The sequence below is a fragment of the Meriones unguiculatus genome, chromosome 12 (assembly GCF_030254825.1).
Source record: "Meriones unguiculatus strain TT.TT164.6M chromosome 12, Bangor_MerUng_6.1, whole genome shotgun sequence".
NCBI lineage: Eukaryota > Metazoa > Chordata > Mammalia > Rodentia > Muridae > Meriones > Meriones unguiculatus.
Window position 1 is genome coordinate 37,898,291 of NC_083360.1, and position 16,874 is coordinate 37,915,164.

Sequence of the window (16,874 nt, forward strand, 5' to 3'; positions counted from 1 at the left end):
CCCAACACCCTTTCTCCTCTCCTCATATGGCTCAGGGTCATTTCCACTCTGGACTCTTTCCTCTGTGTCTGACTCAGGCTAGGTGCTTCCTTTTATCTACAGTAAACTTTTTTCTCCACCCTATCTAGAAGTTGTCATGTCCTTTCCTATTTAATTTATTTTTCATTTACTTTTGTTTTAAAAATCTGCTTGAGGCTAAATTAAAGAGTTTTGGACTAATTTCATTGGGAGAAGAGATTTCAAGACAGCCTAATATTGACTATGTCACTTGGTTAGTAGTAATAATTCTTATACATATCTACAATAAGAAAGGCCAATTAACTCAAAAAGAAATACAAAATGCTCAGTTTATAGAGAAAGAGAGAACCAAGAAGTAGAATATTAGAGCCAGCCAAAGCTAAAACTTGAAAGTTCCTGGAAGAAAAGAGCAATGACAGTGCAGGGAGAATCCACAGACTCTTTGCGCTCCGTTTACTAAGAAAAGGGAAGTTTATTTTACAGTTTGAGGAATTTAAAAAGCAGAGTGGTTTTACTTGAGTGTCAGGCCTTATCTAAAGCTTTAGAGGTCATTAGAGGACTTATGAGTCTCATTCCTTTAAAAGGTATTTTCCTTCTGGTTATCAGATGGCCCTACACATCGGCGTGTGCCCTCCAACAGGAGGATTAACCGAATCACAGATTGTCCTTGAAGCTAGGTTTGCTCTTGATGAAAGCTTTACAGGACATCTTTTTAAGGCTTATTATAAAAGAGATAAGAAGCTCTCAGTGAGATGGAATAAAGGGAGTGGTGCCCTCGGGGCAAGACTCCGCCCAGCTAAGCATCCAGTTATTCAAGAGAAAAGTTTATACAAATGAAATTTAAGCAAGGGGCTAGATTTCAGGTAGCCTCCCAACTTTGTGGCCCATCAGCATTTGATGATGATTTGAAGATATGATGCACGTTGGTCATAGGTCATGGAAAACTCAAGTGGGTACTGACTAGGAAACTTCCTCTCTGATGGTTAGCTTTCACAGACCTTGAAAGTATGATACAGGTTGCTGATGAGGAGGTGAGGCATCCATAGTCTTACTCAGTTGTGAACCCAGTGAAGTACGATGATAACTGATATGGCAGGATATGTCCATGGGTACCACACTGGCACCCATGTATTTGGTTATAGAAGTAACCAATACTTTCTGATTGGATTTAAGGCCCACTCACAGGAGGAAGCACAGACCTGGTACTGTAAATCTATCCCTAAACCTATAGTTGGGGAGATCAAAGGCCCTAGGGGTAAACCACCACCATTATTCTACTAAACGGACAGTATCAAACTGCCCTCTAAATTTGTATCGTTTTCCTTGCTAGATCAGTGGAGTTCTCTGACCTCACTGAGAAGTTTCTTTGTACAGCTAACAATGGCTATCACAGAAACTCACAACTACTTAAAGTGCAAAGAATAAGTGTCAATGCAGTGGTGAGCAATAGTTGGGATGTTAGGCCCAGCAAGAGCCTAAATATAAGAAGGTATGAAGAGAACTCAGGAAACTAATCATCCATCGATGCAAAAATGCAATGGGGTCACCCCTGCTGGTCAGCTAGGAGTGGCACCGGGAGACAAAGATCTTAGGTTTTTAAAAGACACAAGGCGGGAATCTCCTGGGGTTGCTTTCTTGGTGATTTAGGATTAGATGAGGTGTTTAACTTTTAAAATAATTGGTTAGTTCTGGTCACCTTAGGTCCAGTCAGCCCTGTCGTAAATATCTGATCTTCAAGTCAGTTTGGAATTTTCTGCCATCCACAGTTAAAGATGGGAGAGTGATTAACTCATCCCATGTCTGTTCTGAGGAGTGAGGGTTACAGGCTTTGGATCAAAGGTCAGGAGAAGGATTGGGGCCATTTGGCCCAGTTTCCAAACAAAGCTCATCTCACCAGCGCCAGCCGGTGATTTTCTCTCCATTTAGTAGAGATCTCTGCTTGTTCTCTTCCTTATCTCTGCCCTCACAGGTGGCTAATGTCAGGAACTTTTACATTCCTCGGCTCTCTGGAGAAGCACTAAGAGGCTTTAATTAACTTGGGCCTAAAACTTGCAAATATAAATTATAAGGCAATTAAAAGAAACATAGGTTACAAAGTTAGTCTGATTCTTTCAGGAGATCTATATCAATCCCTTGCCCAGGCTCAGAGACCACTGTGGAAGAGGGAGTTGAAAAATTATAAGAGCCTGAGGCTGAGGAGGATCATTGCAAAACTATCTTCTCTGCATTTGACAGGACCATTATACTCATGAACTCACAGTGATTGCTGTTAGGAAACGTGCGCCTGTGAAGATTACATGGCGGGTTCACAAATCACACCACAAGATCGGTTCCATGTGGGAGGTTTATTAGGGGAAGGGAGAAGGGGGTTGCAGAGAGAGCAGGCAGAAGAGAGAGAGAGAGAGAGAGAGGAAGGGCTCCAGGAGTTCTCTTATAGGGTGACCCAAGGCATGCGCAGGTAGTTCCAGGTGATCAGCAGGTAGTCTTCTTGGTGTCTTCACAAATGCCTGATAACCGGTTTGTCAGGTCTCTTGGGGCTGGCCGTAGAGGTGCCTGCTTACTGATCCCAACAATTGCAGTTGTCTAAACAAGACCTGACAAGAGGAAGCAAGTCAAAATGAAGGGGTTCCCAAACCCAGATTCTTGAGAAGCAATGGACATGTGATAGCTTCTCAAGGATGAGGAGTCAGTTTTATTTAAGATTCTGGCCCCTGTAGGCTACAGTGGATGGCCCCATACCCAGGAGTATATGTGCAAAACAAACTGAAATCAATTTAGTTATTTTTAAACAGAAGAAGTTGAGGTGTTGAGGGAGAGGTAGGTCTGATAAGAATTGAGGGCCAGTCAGAGTGAATATGGTCAAAATACATTGTATGAAAATTTCAAAGAATTAATAAAAATATTACATTAAAGTAAATTTGTTATTAAAGAATTGATAAAAATATCTTCTTGACACTGTTCTGGTTGACATGTTGAGAAGATATTCTAGAGACCTACATGTTATGCATATTGCAGAATTTCAGTCTAACTAGAATGAAAATCTACTCAGAAATGAGTCCAGAGCTGATTATGCTTTGGTATTCTGCTTTATCTCCTTGGATATCTACTCATCTCTCTTCCAGCAAAATCACTGTACAGCTTTTGCCCCTTGCTGTATCACTTGCACTCACCCCTTTAAAAATGATCAGGTACTGAAGCACAGCACATACTTTCCTAGGCTACCCTCAACAGTTATACTCACTTTGCTTTGGAGTTGAGCTCTCTTCTTCTGAAAGAGAAGTTTGTTTTTTTTGTTTTTGTTTTTGTTTTTTTTTACATACACTAGACTCTGTCCCTTTGCTGTACCTTCAACTTTCCTTTCTTTCTTTGCCACTGAACCCAGTATCTTTCCCAACACTGACCTCATGAGATGTCTCCACAGCAACTCTCTCTTTTTTTTAACTCTTTTTTTTAATTTTTAATTTTTAATTTTTATTAACTGTATCCCAGCTATATCCTGCTCCCCCATTCCCTCCCAATCCCACCCTCTCTCCCTCATCTCCTCTCTATGCCTTTCCAAGTCCACTGATTGAGGAGGACCTCCTCCCTTTTCATCTTACCCTGTTTTATCAGATATAGAATGGCAGAGAAACACTTAAAGAGATGCGCAACATCCTTAGCCATCAGGGAGATGCAAATCAAAATGACTCTGAGATTTCACCTTACACCCATCAAAATGGCTAAAATAAAAAACTCAAATGACAACACATGCTGGAGAGGTTGTGGAGAAAGGGGAACCCTCCTACTTTTCAGCAACTCTCACTGGCTAAATCTGTGACAATTTTATTGGTTTGGTATTTGAGTATCTCTCACTACATCACTTTAAGATAAAAGCAGGAATAGAGTATGGTCTTAAATTCCTGTCTGGTCATTGTTTGTTTATTCAGTACTTAATTGAAGTAATCATTATTAACATCTGGGTAATTTAGAAAAAAAATAACAGCAATGTAAATTGTTGAAAAATAGGTGCCATAGTGCACGAATGCTCCTTCTCAGGATTTTGGTAATTAACATCAGACTTTTTTTTCTTTCAGACACTAGCCAACTTCTCTTATTGTCTAATTCCTGAGAAGATTGTGGGGGGACAGTTTTGACTATTGCAATAGTCATAATCTCAAGCAGAGGAAAGAGCCTTTCTTCAGGATAAAGTAATGCCTCATTCATAAGTGGCTTCACTCTGTAATATTTCTAATTTTTATTCTATTGTAATAAAGTGATTTTATTTGAAACAAATAAGAGGTAGAGAGACTATACTATTTACAGATGCCCTGTCCCTTGCCATGTGTTGTCCTACACTGCCTTGAGACTAGGAGAGCAAGAAGGCCATCATCTGATATAGTCCCATGACCTTGAACTTCTATAACTAAGAACCGGAGTAGCTCTTTTATGTTATTCAGCTTCAGTTATTTGCTTATAAAAATAAAAGGCTAATGTCACAGCTTAACAGGAACATCTGTCTGTATAGTAGGTCACCAGCAAGTTCCAGCTCTAGGAATATTCACTCCCAGACATATAAATAAATATCATGGTGCTTAATGGTAATTATGCCATTCATTTTTTATTTCAGCCTTTCAGAGGGCTTAAAGAAAGGGTCTTCTCCATGATTCCATACAAGAAGGATGGGCTCAGTCTACTGAGCTGGACACCCTCATGCATTATGGTACTAATCTTTCAGTGCTTCAGCACAGAGCCTCTGAGCTGAAATAGTCTACAATGGGCCTATGTTTAACACTTCCATGAGCATCTGTGTGCTTGTAATGTTCATATTTAATCTCTATGTGTCTCTCCCTCAAAAGACCATAAGTTACCATGACGTCGAAATGTGTGTTCAACAGACTTTAAATTTATTTAAATTTATGCATCATAATTAAATGCTTTCAAAACTAAAGAGTATATTGATTAATATCTGAACCTCAAATCATCCACATTGAAATGGGTAAAGGCATTTTATTTTTAGATGATTATTTTAAGTTACCATTGATCTGTAGAAAATGTAACAGCTTGAAAGTAGGACATGGGTTTTCATATTTGTTCTTTTCTCTAGAATCTACACTGTAATTTATAGAAAATAATCTATACACACCCAGCTTTCTTGGAGTTCCTTTACTCACTTGTTCTGCATGATTGGCCCAATTCCTGTGCAATTTAGTCACTTTTAGTATAAACTGACAATGGTCAAAAGATTGTCTAATGGTGAGATTGCCTTGATTATAGGATAATATTCTTGGTATTGAGCTTAAAATGGAGTAACAGCTTTATTACATTTTTTTTAACTAGAGATGCCTGTTGGCAGCTAGATATGCAACAAACTAAAAATTCACTTTCACTTTTCTAATAAAAAAGTCTGAGAAATCAATGACTTCTAAATCCATTAGAAAACTAAACTTTTCTCATTATACAACATCCTGACATCAGTAGAAAATACTTCAGTATTTGCTTATATTCCAGGTACTGATCATTAGATACCACATAAGTGAACTAAAACACTACCAGGGATGTTTTATAGACTTTGGATGCTGAGAATGGGTTGGAATGAGAGGGTAAATCTCCCAATGGCTGCAGCACTAGGTTGATTCCCACCCTCTCATAAACTTTTCTTCAAAGGATCAATCAAATCTGTACAGAGCAAAGCAAGGACACCCAATAAATCTCAACCATTACACATCATACATATAATAGTCCTGACTAGGTGTTAGGTTTAGTAGAAGCTCCTAGTAGACCCACTAAGAATACTTCCAGCTATCTCTTTCATGGAGGAAAGGCTTATGGAGCTGAGGGCATTTTAGAACTGTCCTCAGCACAAGCAGGAAAAGGGCTTGAAGCAAACATCAGCACTGTGGGCTGGCATCTGTGGTCTCTTGGAGTTTGTAGATCATTTGTTTTGGCCCTTCTGGCTTTTAGATCTTCATTGAGAAATCAGGTGCTTTTCTAATAGATCTGCCTTATTTGTTATTACTTGGGCTTTTTCTATTGAATTTTTCAATATTCTTCTTTGTTGTTGTTGTTCTGTATACTTAGTGTTTTGATTATTAAGTAGCAAGAAAACTTAGTTTTTTGGTCCAATCCACTTGGAGCTCTTTATGCATTATATAAGCAATACACATTATTTTGAGTCTGGATTTGTTTGCTTGTTTCTTTGTTTTTGCTTTTTGAGACAGGGACCAATAATAAATCACTGGTTAGACTGGTGTTCACTTTGTAGATCAGGCTAGCTTCCTAATTGGATAAGGATGGTTGTCTAAATAGCTGTTTTCATGTGCCTTTTTATGCATGGTTTTATACTAAAGTTGAGGTCTGACAGTTAGAAGTGAGTCAGGATGAGCCCCCAGAGAAGCCTCTCCATTGTATCTTGCGTTGTTGAGGTCAGATGATTAAAAACAGAATATAGACTCTAACTTTCCTTGAGGGTGTAGCATTTCCTGTAGAAGAAAGACAGGAAGTACTGTTTCCCGCCCCCCCAGGACTTAGTTTCCTTCTTTTTAGTTAGGAAGAGTTTACTCTGGAAGAGCTAGGGAACATAGGGGTGTGATAGAACACTGCAGACTGGGAGAGGGTATATTACCTGAATCCTGTTGCCTATTACAGTTCGAGACTATTATGAATAAAATTTCTGTAAACATTCACACACATGCAACCCCCACCCCAAGAATGACTAAATTCATTATTTTCTGTTCCAAAAATGGGGTTTAGTTATCAACAGGGGTTTCCTAGGATAGCATAAGTTTCTTCTTTTATTTGTTTTTTGTTTAAACCTCCAAATTGATAGGGAGCCATGAAAACTCAAATAATAAAAAAAAGGTGCAAATCTAAATGAAGAATTCTGCAGAGAGTAATCTCTAATGGCTGAGAAGCACTTAAAGAAATGTTCAACATTTTTAGTAATCAGGAAAATGAAAATCAAAATAACTCTGAGGTTTCATTTTAAACCTGTCAGGATGGCTAAGATAAACAAAACAAAACAAAACAAAAACTTCAAGCAATAGCTCATGCTGGCAAGGATGTGGAGCAAGGGGAATACTCCTCCTCTGCTGGTGGGAGTGCAAACTTGTACAGCCACTTTGCAAATCAATATGGCACTATCTCAGAACATTGGGAATAGCTCTTCCTGAAGACCCAGCTATACTACTCTTTTGGGCATATACCAAAAAGATGCTCTACCATACAAAAAGAACACTTGTTTAACTATGCTCATGACAGCTTTATTTGTAATAGCCCCAAACTGGAAATAACCTAGATGCCCTTCAACCAAAGAATGGATAAAGAAATTGTGGTACATTTATACAACATAGTATTACTCATCCATTAAAAATAATAACATCATGAAATTTGCAGGCAAATGGATCTAATTAGAAAAGATCACCCTGTGTGAGATAGACACCCTGTGTCTATCTAGACCCCAAAAGACAAACATGATATATACTCACTTATAAGTGGATATTAGTCATAAGTATAAGATAACTATGCTACCCCAACCACAGACACAAAGATGCTAAGTAGCAAGGAGGGCCCAAAAAGAGGGCGCTGAAGGCTCTTTAATTTCACTTAGAAAGGTAAATAGATTAGACATTGGTGGCGGATAGAAGGAGGCGACGGGGTGGAGAGAGGATGAGGATGGGAATAGGAGAGATGGAGCAGGAGGAAGAGAGAGAGAATTGTGGGCAGGGCAAACTGGATTGGGTAGGAATCTTTGGGACAAGCTAGAAACCCAGAGCAATGAAAACTCTCAGGAATCTGTGAGGATGACCTGGACTAAGATGTCGAGCAATGTGGAAAATGGAGCCTGAACTGGGCATCCCTTGTGACCAGGCAAATCTTCCAGTGAAGGGATCTGAACACTAAACCAGCCATAAAACCTTAGACCCACAATTTTTCCTGCCTACAAGATGCACAGGGGTAAAAGATGGAGCAGAATCTGAGGAATGGGCCAATCAATGACTGTCCCAGCTTGAGAACCATGCCATGAGAGAGAGCCCATACCTGATATTATTGATGATGTTCTGCTCTGCTTGCAGACAGACTAGCATAACTGTCACCAGAGAGGCTTCACCAAGCATCTTATGGAAACTGGTGCAGAGACCCACAGCTAAGCATCAAGAACAGCTTGGGGAATCCTGTGGAGAAGGGGACAGATGGGTTAAAGGAGTCAGAGGAGTCAAGGATACCACAAGAAAACCTACAGAATCAAGTAACCTGGGCCCATGGGGCTCCCAGAGACTGAACTGCCAAGTAGTGAGCATGCACGGGAATGATCTAGGCCTTTGCGTGTTTGTGACAGCTGCGCAGCTGGGTCTTCATGCGAGACTCTTAAAGCAGTAAGTAGCAGGGGCTATCTCTGATTACAGGGACTAGCTTTGGATCCCTTTCCTCTAAGTGGGCTGCTTTGTCTAGTCTCAATAAAAGAAGATACTCCTAATCATACTACAACTTTATATGCAAAGGCTGGTTGATATTCATGGGAGGCCTTCTCTTTTCTGAGGAGAAGTGGAGAAGGAGTGAATGGGAAGCGCCTCAGAAGAGAGAAGGGAGGGGAAACCATGATTAGGATGCAATATAAATAAATAGCTTAATCAATAAAAAAGATCATTTCCTCAATTCCTATAAAGCATATCTAGCTACTGGATGAACTTAATAGTTTAAACATCCTTAATTATAGTCTTTCTCTGGCTATATTTTCCTAATCCTCAGATCATTTGGGGTCTAGATGGTGTTTAAAAGTATTAGCTTTATTTTCTTTTTAGAATCTAAAGGTCAACCTTATTTCAATTCTTGGGGCTACATCATAGTGTGTAAAGTCCAGGGGGAATCCCAAGTGGAGACAAAAGTACTAGATACTCAGACGTGGAAAGGAGTGTCTCTCTTGTCCATCTTGAGTCATCAAAAAATAAAATAAAAAATTCTAAAGAGTTTAAGCCCTCTTTTCCATCCTCCCAACCCCAGGGATGTCTGAGCATAGTCAGTGAAAGATCTGAAATGGGAAATTGAGCTCCTCCATTCATTTGCACTTAGCTTTTCCCCAGCCAAGGTCTGAACAGATTGCTGACTTTGTCTCTTTTCCAAAACTAAATCCCACAGGTTTTGGATGCTAATTTCTACTTTGAGCCTCTCTGGGGTTGTTTCTTTTACCCTAGTAGAATAAGGTTACTCTCCCAAGAAGCTCTTATTGAAACTTATTATGCACTAAATTCAGAGAAAAGATTTGCTTGTAAGGATGGCTGTGTTTGTGTGGATGACTGTGCTTGTGTGGATGGCTGTGCTTGTAAGGATAGCTGTGCTTGTGTGAATGGCTGTGTTTGTGTGGATGGCTGTGCTTGTGTGGGTGTCTCTGTTTATATGGGTGGCTGAGCTTGTATGGATAGTTGTTTGTATGAATAGTTGTACTTGATGGATTGCTATGGCTTTTTGCTGTTTTAAATTACAACTCAGGTTTAAAGTGCAAATGAATGGTTTTATTTTTTATCTTACATTTTATAATCACATGTTAGAAGGGAAGTATTATTGCCTGAAGAGTTACATCCTTATCCTCTGCGTCAGTATTGCCTGCAGTACATGAGAACAAGGAATGAGAGCTGTTGGTGTGCAATGACACAAAATTCTACAGGCACAGTGACAGGATGAGGAGTCATGGATCCTATGGGGACCATTCAGTTTGGCATCTTATTCTGGCAGGTGCTATTGTTCAGTTCACTGGGATAGGACCTAGTATTTTAAATTTCTTTCTTGCTAGGAGTTGGCTGGTTTGGACAAATTTGAACTCAGAGGCAGCTAATATGTGTGTAAGAACTCCATGCAGGCATTATAGCCCCATTGCAGATGTTAGGACTACATGAGCTATGGAGTAAACCTCCTTATTAAATCTAAAATTCCCCCTGAAACCCTAAGAAAGCATTGGGTCTTTGGGGAAATGACTTCGGGTGGTCATATGAGGTGGGCATGAGTAAGAGCTACTGCAGTGTCAGTGATCGGACCTAGGGTCTCTGAGAAGTTGAAAGGAAGAAAATTTAAAGGTGGGAATGAGCACACCATCATTCAGATATGTTCAGATGCCAGCACCATCAGAACATATAGAGGTACCTGAAGACACAGTGGCTTGTGTACTGAGGCCATGGCACAGCCATCTGGGTACCACCATCTTTATCTCATCCATCAGCTTTTCTGTGGGAACTGCCATGGACACCACAACCTTGGTTGTCTATGTTGTTTTTGGCTTCTGTCTGTTGCTGGGAGATACCTCTCTGCAACAGTGGAGCCTTTTGCCATTGGAGCAAAATTCCTTGTCAGGACTATTGTGTCTCTCAGATTATGTATGAATTATCACAAGCAACTACTTTTCAATCTTGGGGCTCTGTGTTTTCTGTGGACGTACTTCTTTGCCTCTGCATAAGCTCAATTTATGTCCCAGTAGGGAAAGAAAAAAATTCAAACATATTTAACTCTATAAGCATTTGCAGGAAAAGGCAAGAAGAAAGGGTTTATTATGAGTCCCCAACCCTCTTAGTCAGTGATCTGTTGTTGAGAAGAGACATCAAGACCAAAGGAACTCTTATAATGGATTGGAGACTTGCTTACAGTTTCAGAGACTTGGTTCATTGTCATCCTGGCAAGGAGCATGGTGGCACAACTGGTGCTGGGTTAGTATCCGAGAGCTATATCCCGATTCTTAGGCAAAGAGAGTGGCACTGGGTCTTGCATGGGACTTTGGAACTTCAAAGCCTACAACCAGTGACACATTTTCTCCCACAAGGACACACCAGGTAATCCATTTCAAATAATGCCACCCCCTGATGACTAAGCATTCATACATGTGAGTCTATGGGGATCATTCTTACTCACACCACCACATTCCATTCCTGGCCCCTACAGGCTTCTAGCCATATCACACATACACTAATGCAAAATACATTAGTCCAACTTTAAAAGTCTCTATAGTATTTCAGTTTCAATACCAGGCTGTCTACAATCAGATTCACATGCAGTAATCTACCCACAGTTTCCTAGTATTGAAGAAGAAGGGAACATTAGTGCTTGGATTCCCTCCCTGGGGAGCAGAGAAGCACTCAGAAGCACTTCCTGTTTCCTCTTGGTTGACAGTTCACCTTTTAGAGATCCAAATCAGAGGCCAGTGGTGGGCCAGCTGAGATCTCAAAGTTCCTGTGTATTAGAACCTGGATACACATAAGGCCAGGAGTACATGGCTAGTTTTAATGGGAAAAAATAGTACTCCCCTGCTAGAGGTGGGCTGCTGAGTTGGAAAGGGATGCTTTGTGCATTTCGTGAGTTCTGATCCTTTCTAGCTCTTTTTTTGTTGCAGCACCTTTGCCCTCCCTTGTATGATATGGGCTTTTCTCACACATTGTTTGTTTGTTGTATGTATACTAAGCGAGAAAAGGTTTCCAGGCCTTCTCTGCCTGCTGGCTTTTCTATTTGTTCATCTTGATGCCTCTCTGAGTGCATTCGACTCTTTTGCCACAGCAGAACAGCTCAGGTTTTGCTAGATTAGAAATCAGGACCAATCTCCGGATTTTAAGCCTTAAAAGGAGACGCTTACTCTTTTCTCTAACCTTGCTAAATCTTACTTCTCTTATTCTTTACACAAATAGGGTTAACTAAAATCATGTATCAAACTGTCACAAATAATGTATCAAAGGGTAAGGAAAGAAAAACCTCATCCAAAGTTGCAAAGAGGTCCTCAGAGTGAGATAAGATGTGATATATATCATCTTGGAATCAGAAATAGGAAAATGTGTTTAATATGCTAATGGGCATAACAGGAGCTAAGATACAAGAACTATACAAAGACAGATGTGTAATTTCAGCAGCTATCGAGGTGGAGTTAGGAGAAAAGAAGGTGAGGGCAAGGATGCCGGGAATAAAGTTTTCAGTCATGATGCTGAACATTTAATGGGCACTTTAATAGACTTGGTACAGGTGAGGACAAAGACAGAAGTGAAGATAAGGTCACCAAGGAAGTTGGGGTACCCTCTTTGAGTTCTTGATCTCATTAATAAAATAATTTAAAAATGGACTCAGAAGAAAACTTGAAGACTTTTTTGTTGTTGTTGTTGTTGTTAGCATTAAAGAGGAAAGCAACTAAGCAGGTTAGCTGTATATTTTGGAAGAGAGGGCATGCTTTTTGGTAAGTAGTCACATGGCAGATGTTGGAAATAAATCCTCTTGGTGTTGCATAAGGAAACACGTGCATAAAGCAAAAGTAACTTTGCAAGACAATTTCGTTTTGTAAAAGGGGAGTGTCATTATCCAAATCAGGCTAGCAAGAACACTGGTGGGGAGGTTTATCTAGGTTTTATTTTAACTCAAGGGGTTGTTAGATCTTTTTCCCATTGGCTGGGGTCTGACTTCACAGGCTTTTATAACTGGCTAGTTTTAAAATGGAGAAAGGTGTTCTGAGACCATGAAGTTTCAGGAACATAGCAGGACCTTTGCATAAATAAAAATTTTACCAGGGTGGGAGATAAAAAGGTTTGCATGAAGACTCTATAGTCTGTGTGTGGGGGATTATAGACTATTAACCCTCAGCAGTCTAACTACTAAAAACAAACAACAACTCCCACAGCAATCAACCACATGGTAAAAAAGAAATGGAAGAGCATCAGAGAAAGTATAATGAAGCCTAAACTGTGAGGTAAAAAGAAAGAAATTAGAAAAGAAAAAGTTATAGACGTATGGAAAACAGCCCATACATACCTCATGTACACAACCACATATATACAAGCATATATACACATACATACACATATATACATACACATAAGACACACACACACACACACACACTAATATACTTCACATCTTATTTAATCTTCTGAAAACCAAATGACAAGATCTTGAATACAGAGAGGAGTCAACTATATTAGCTATATAAGAACAAGAATAAAAAATTATAGCTCATTTGTCATCAGAACTCATGTAACCAAGAAGAGAATGCTGTAACATATTTTAGGTGTTGAAAGATAAAACAAAATAAAAACAGATAGAAAATTACCTGTCATATATGTGATGAAAATGTCCTGAAATGTGAAAAAAATAAATACTTTGAGGGACTTGAGATATAGCTCATTTATATTCACAGACTTAGGGGCAGAGCCTGTGCCCTGATCATGCAGACTTAGCTACCTGTCCTTAATAAGCCAATTAAAATAGCTGAATTAAGAGTGAAAGGCAGAAAAAGGAGATTTATTCAATCCCTACTCCGAGCCCATACTTGGTGTCTGGAAATGACATTAAAGTAAGTAGAGGGCTGGAGTTGTGCATGTGTAAGCAGTTCTAAGTCAGAGCACACTCCTGGCAACCCACAGGGCAACCCACCACTGTCTTTTGGGAAAGGAAGATAAACAACTTTTAAGTTTTCTGGAGAGAAAAGTTTCCGATCGACTGGTCCCAGGCTTTAGGTTTCCTATTCTCCCAGCATGAGGTTTCTCAGGGGAAATTTCAGCTTTGGGGATCTATTATTTCATTTTACTGGTAAGTGAAACATAAGTGCCTCTTTCGAATACCTGGACCCTTTTTGTGTCAGTTACCAAACAAAATAAAGCAAAGCAAAGCAAAACAAAACAAAAAACCCTTAAAACAAAAACAAGCTAATCAGTGCTTTCGGAAGCAGGTGTTAAGTATAAAGTGTTGCCTTGTACTTTTAATACGGTGTTAAAAACTTTAAGGACAGTAAAATAGCCTATCCTTCTTTAACACCAGAGATGATCACAACAGTCTTTAAAGACAGGGGAAGGACTCCACATTCATATTCAAATTTCAATGGTTCAAACCCCCTTCCACTATTTCAATGTGGTGGTTTGAATGGCTCCCTTAGACTCATGTGTATGAAAACTTGGCCAGTATGGAGTGGTACTATTGGGAGGTGTGGCCTTGACAGAGTAGGTGTGGCTTTGTGAGAAGTGTATCACTGTGGGATGGATGTTGAGGTCTCCTATGCTCAAGCTATGCCCTGTGTGGCTCACAGTCACTTCTGCTCCCTGTAGATCCAGATGTAGACCGCTCAGCTCCTTCTCCAGAACCATGTCTGCATACACACCACCATGAAAATAATGGATTAAATGTCTGACTAAATGCCCCAGCTAAATGTTGCCTTACAGCAATAGAAACCCTAATTATGACCCTCAAACTAACTCCTTGGTGTAAAGCCTTTCTGGTTGAGGAGAACCATATGGTACAGGAATAGGTCAGAGAGGCAGAACATAACAAGAATCAAGCCTTATGCAAATCTCAGAGTCTCTTTATGCCTCACTTTCTGTTTTCTCCAGAAGAAACAAAAACACTGTCTGTTTGTACACTGTGTTTGAACAATAGCTTCTTTCATTTCAGACTGGAAGATTTATTGGTTTTAGAGGTTCAGAGTACAGACACTGCCCCTAGTGGGTACCACGGAAACACAGGGATGCAGTTCCAGTTGGACAAGGACTATGAAGTTCTTTCACAGTGGCCTGTCCCTGTGTGCTATGGTAACTATGTTAGGTAGTGGTCTGTCTGAATCTTCCTGCTGAAGTTCTAACATCATGCCTGAAAACAAGGCAGGACAAAGAGAAAGAGAAGGAAATGGAATCTGCTGATACTGTGCTACCTGCAAACACATTGTCTGACTCTGGGGCTGCAGTGAAGGCTGGGAACACAAACACTCAGGTTTGCTACCTCCATAGCAGAATCAAGGCTAAGAGACTGGAAATTAATGAGGTGATTCTAGTATCAGAAAGGAGGTAAGAAAAGAGTCTAAGAAATAAGCTGGAAAGAAAACACAGTGTATGTACCTCTGTAATGTCAGTTGTAAGAGAAATCAGAGAGCTACATATTCACTTCCTCTTTCCTTCCAAGGAAGAACATACGGGAAGTTGTTTGGGAAGCACAAGGAAGGTGCTAAGAATGTCCTCCCCAATCAGTGGACTTGGAAAGGGGCAGGGAGGAGATAAGGGAGGGAGGGTGGGATTGGGAGGGAGTGAGGGAGCAGGATACAGCTGGGATACAGAGTTAATAAAATGTAACTAATAATAAAAATTAAAAAAAAAGAGAATATCATTTGAAACCAAGCTGGCAGCTCACCACCTCCTCTGAAACCTGAAAGATCTTACCAAGAAATTTGAAAGTAATGAGTTCTAACCCCTTCCCATCAATCTGATAACGATTTCCTGAGTACTCCACATCTGACTTCACCTGCCGCTCTGTGCTGGCAGTGCTCCCGACTCCTGTACTGCTGCTCCCACCCCAGGGGGGTTGTCTAGGGGTGACACTTTAAGAGTTGGAGGTCTGGCCTGACACAGTTTTTCATTCTGTGCTCAGTGGCCTGGATTTACCTGTAGCAAATGCGGATTGCAAGCAGAGGAGCAAACTAATCGGACTTGAAATAGGGAATGTCCGCCTGTGTGCTTCATGTTATAGAAATAGATGCTCATAGTAATGCTGGGAGCTGAACTGCTCCAGAAGCTCAGGCTGGAGATTTTGGGAGCTTGGCTGAAGGGTTACCAGCATGGGGGATGTTTTGGTCGATTTTATATTAATGTAACAGAATAACACAGACTAAAGAGGTTTATAATGAGCATAAATATAGTGGCTCATGATCTGGAAGCTGGGAACTTCAAGATGGGGAGACTGGGCAGCTGGTACACCTGGCAAGGACCTTACTGAATATTCTCCTGTGATGGGAAGAGGAGAATAGAATAAAAAATGGAATTTCTGCTTGCAAGTCTGTTATTTGCAATATCGATAGACTATGATAATTGAATAATTGTTGCACAAAAATTTGAGTCTCTCTTTACAAGCTAACCTTTTAATCTGTAAATAATCCAGAGAGATAGTTGACAGCTGCAATATAAACACAAATGTGGCTTATAATTGAAAAACATCAGCAAATTATGAAGTTAGTCAATGATGTTGCCTCATTTGTATGGTAATATCTTGATTGAAATGGATAGGAATGGAACAGTCTTAAAAACCAGAATGTCAAAGTAGAACATAAAGCTGAACCATTATCATCAACTCTGCTGGCAAAGAAAAGGTGGTGACAGAGTTGATGATGTCTTAATGGTGACATCTATTTAAACACTTATTACCAACACGATCTTTGTGAGAGACTAGAAATTAGGTATATTCCCTGGTAGGTAGGAAGATAGAGAGAAGGGTCATGGCTGGGCAATAAAGGCGGCAAGTTTCTAAGATGGCCTGCTTCTTTCTAATCTCCTGACTGGCGGCAAAAGCCTGGCACTTTAAAACAATGGCCTTCTAGGGTTTTGTCTCTCTCTAGCATGCCCCAATGATGGACTGGCTTCACAAGTTCAAAGTGGGACCAGGACGTATTACACAATAGTTGTGGAGAGATCCATTTTCCTTTCTTTAAACTGACCAAGCCTAAACTAGTAGAAGAAAACTCTTCAGAGACTTAAACAAAATAAAAGTCTTGAGAGAGGATTTCTTTGTCTATCAGAGTAGCCCTTGAGACCCCCCGCTTTGCACAGGGTCTTTTTCTCTGTGTATCTGCTGTGTCCACGTGTTTCCTAGCCTCCAACAAACACTTTTCTTCACTGTCCATGGTGTCTGAGATTTCTCTGCTGTACCTGATGCACTTGATGATTTTCTTGCCTTTAAATTCTTTAATCGGCAGAGAAGATGAACCAAATTAAGTCCCCAAGAGTGTTGCAAGTGAGACTTTCAGGGCTGTGTGCATGAAAAGATGATATTTCATCCTGGTCTCATATTTTTAACACAATGTTTGAATCCCTTCTATATGGAAAAGGAGTCATATAATGCTTTTCTTCAACTTCAGGAAGCAACATCAATGAATACAAGCCAATCTGGGAAAG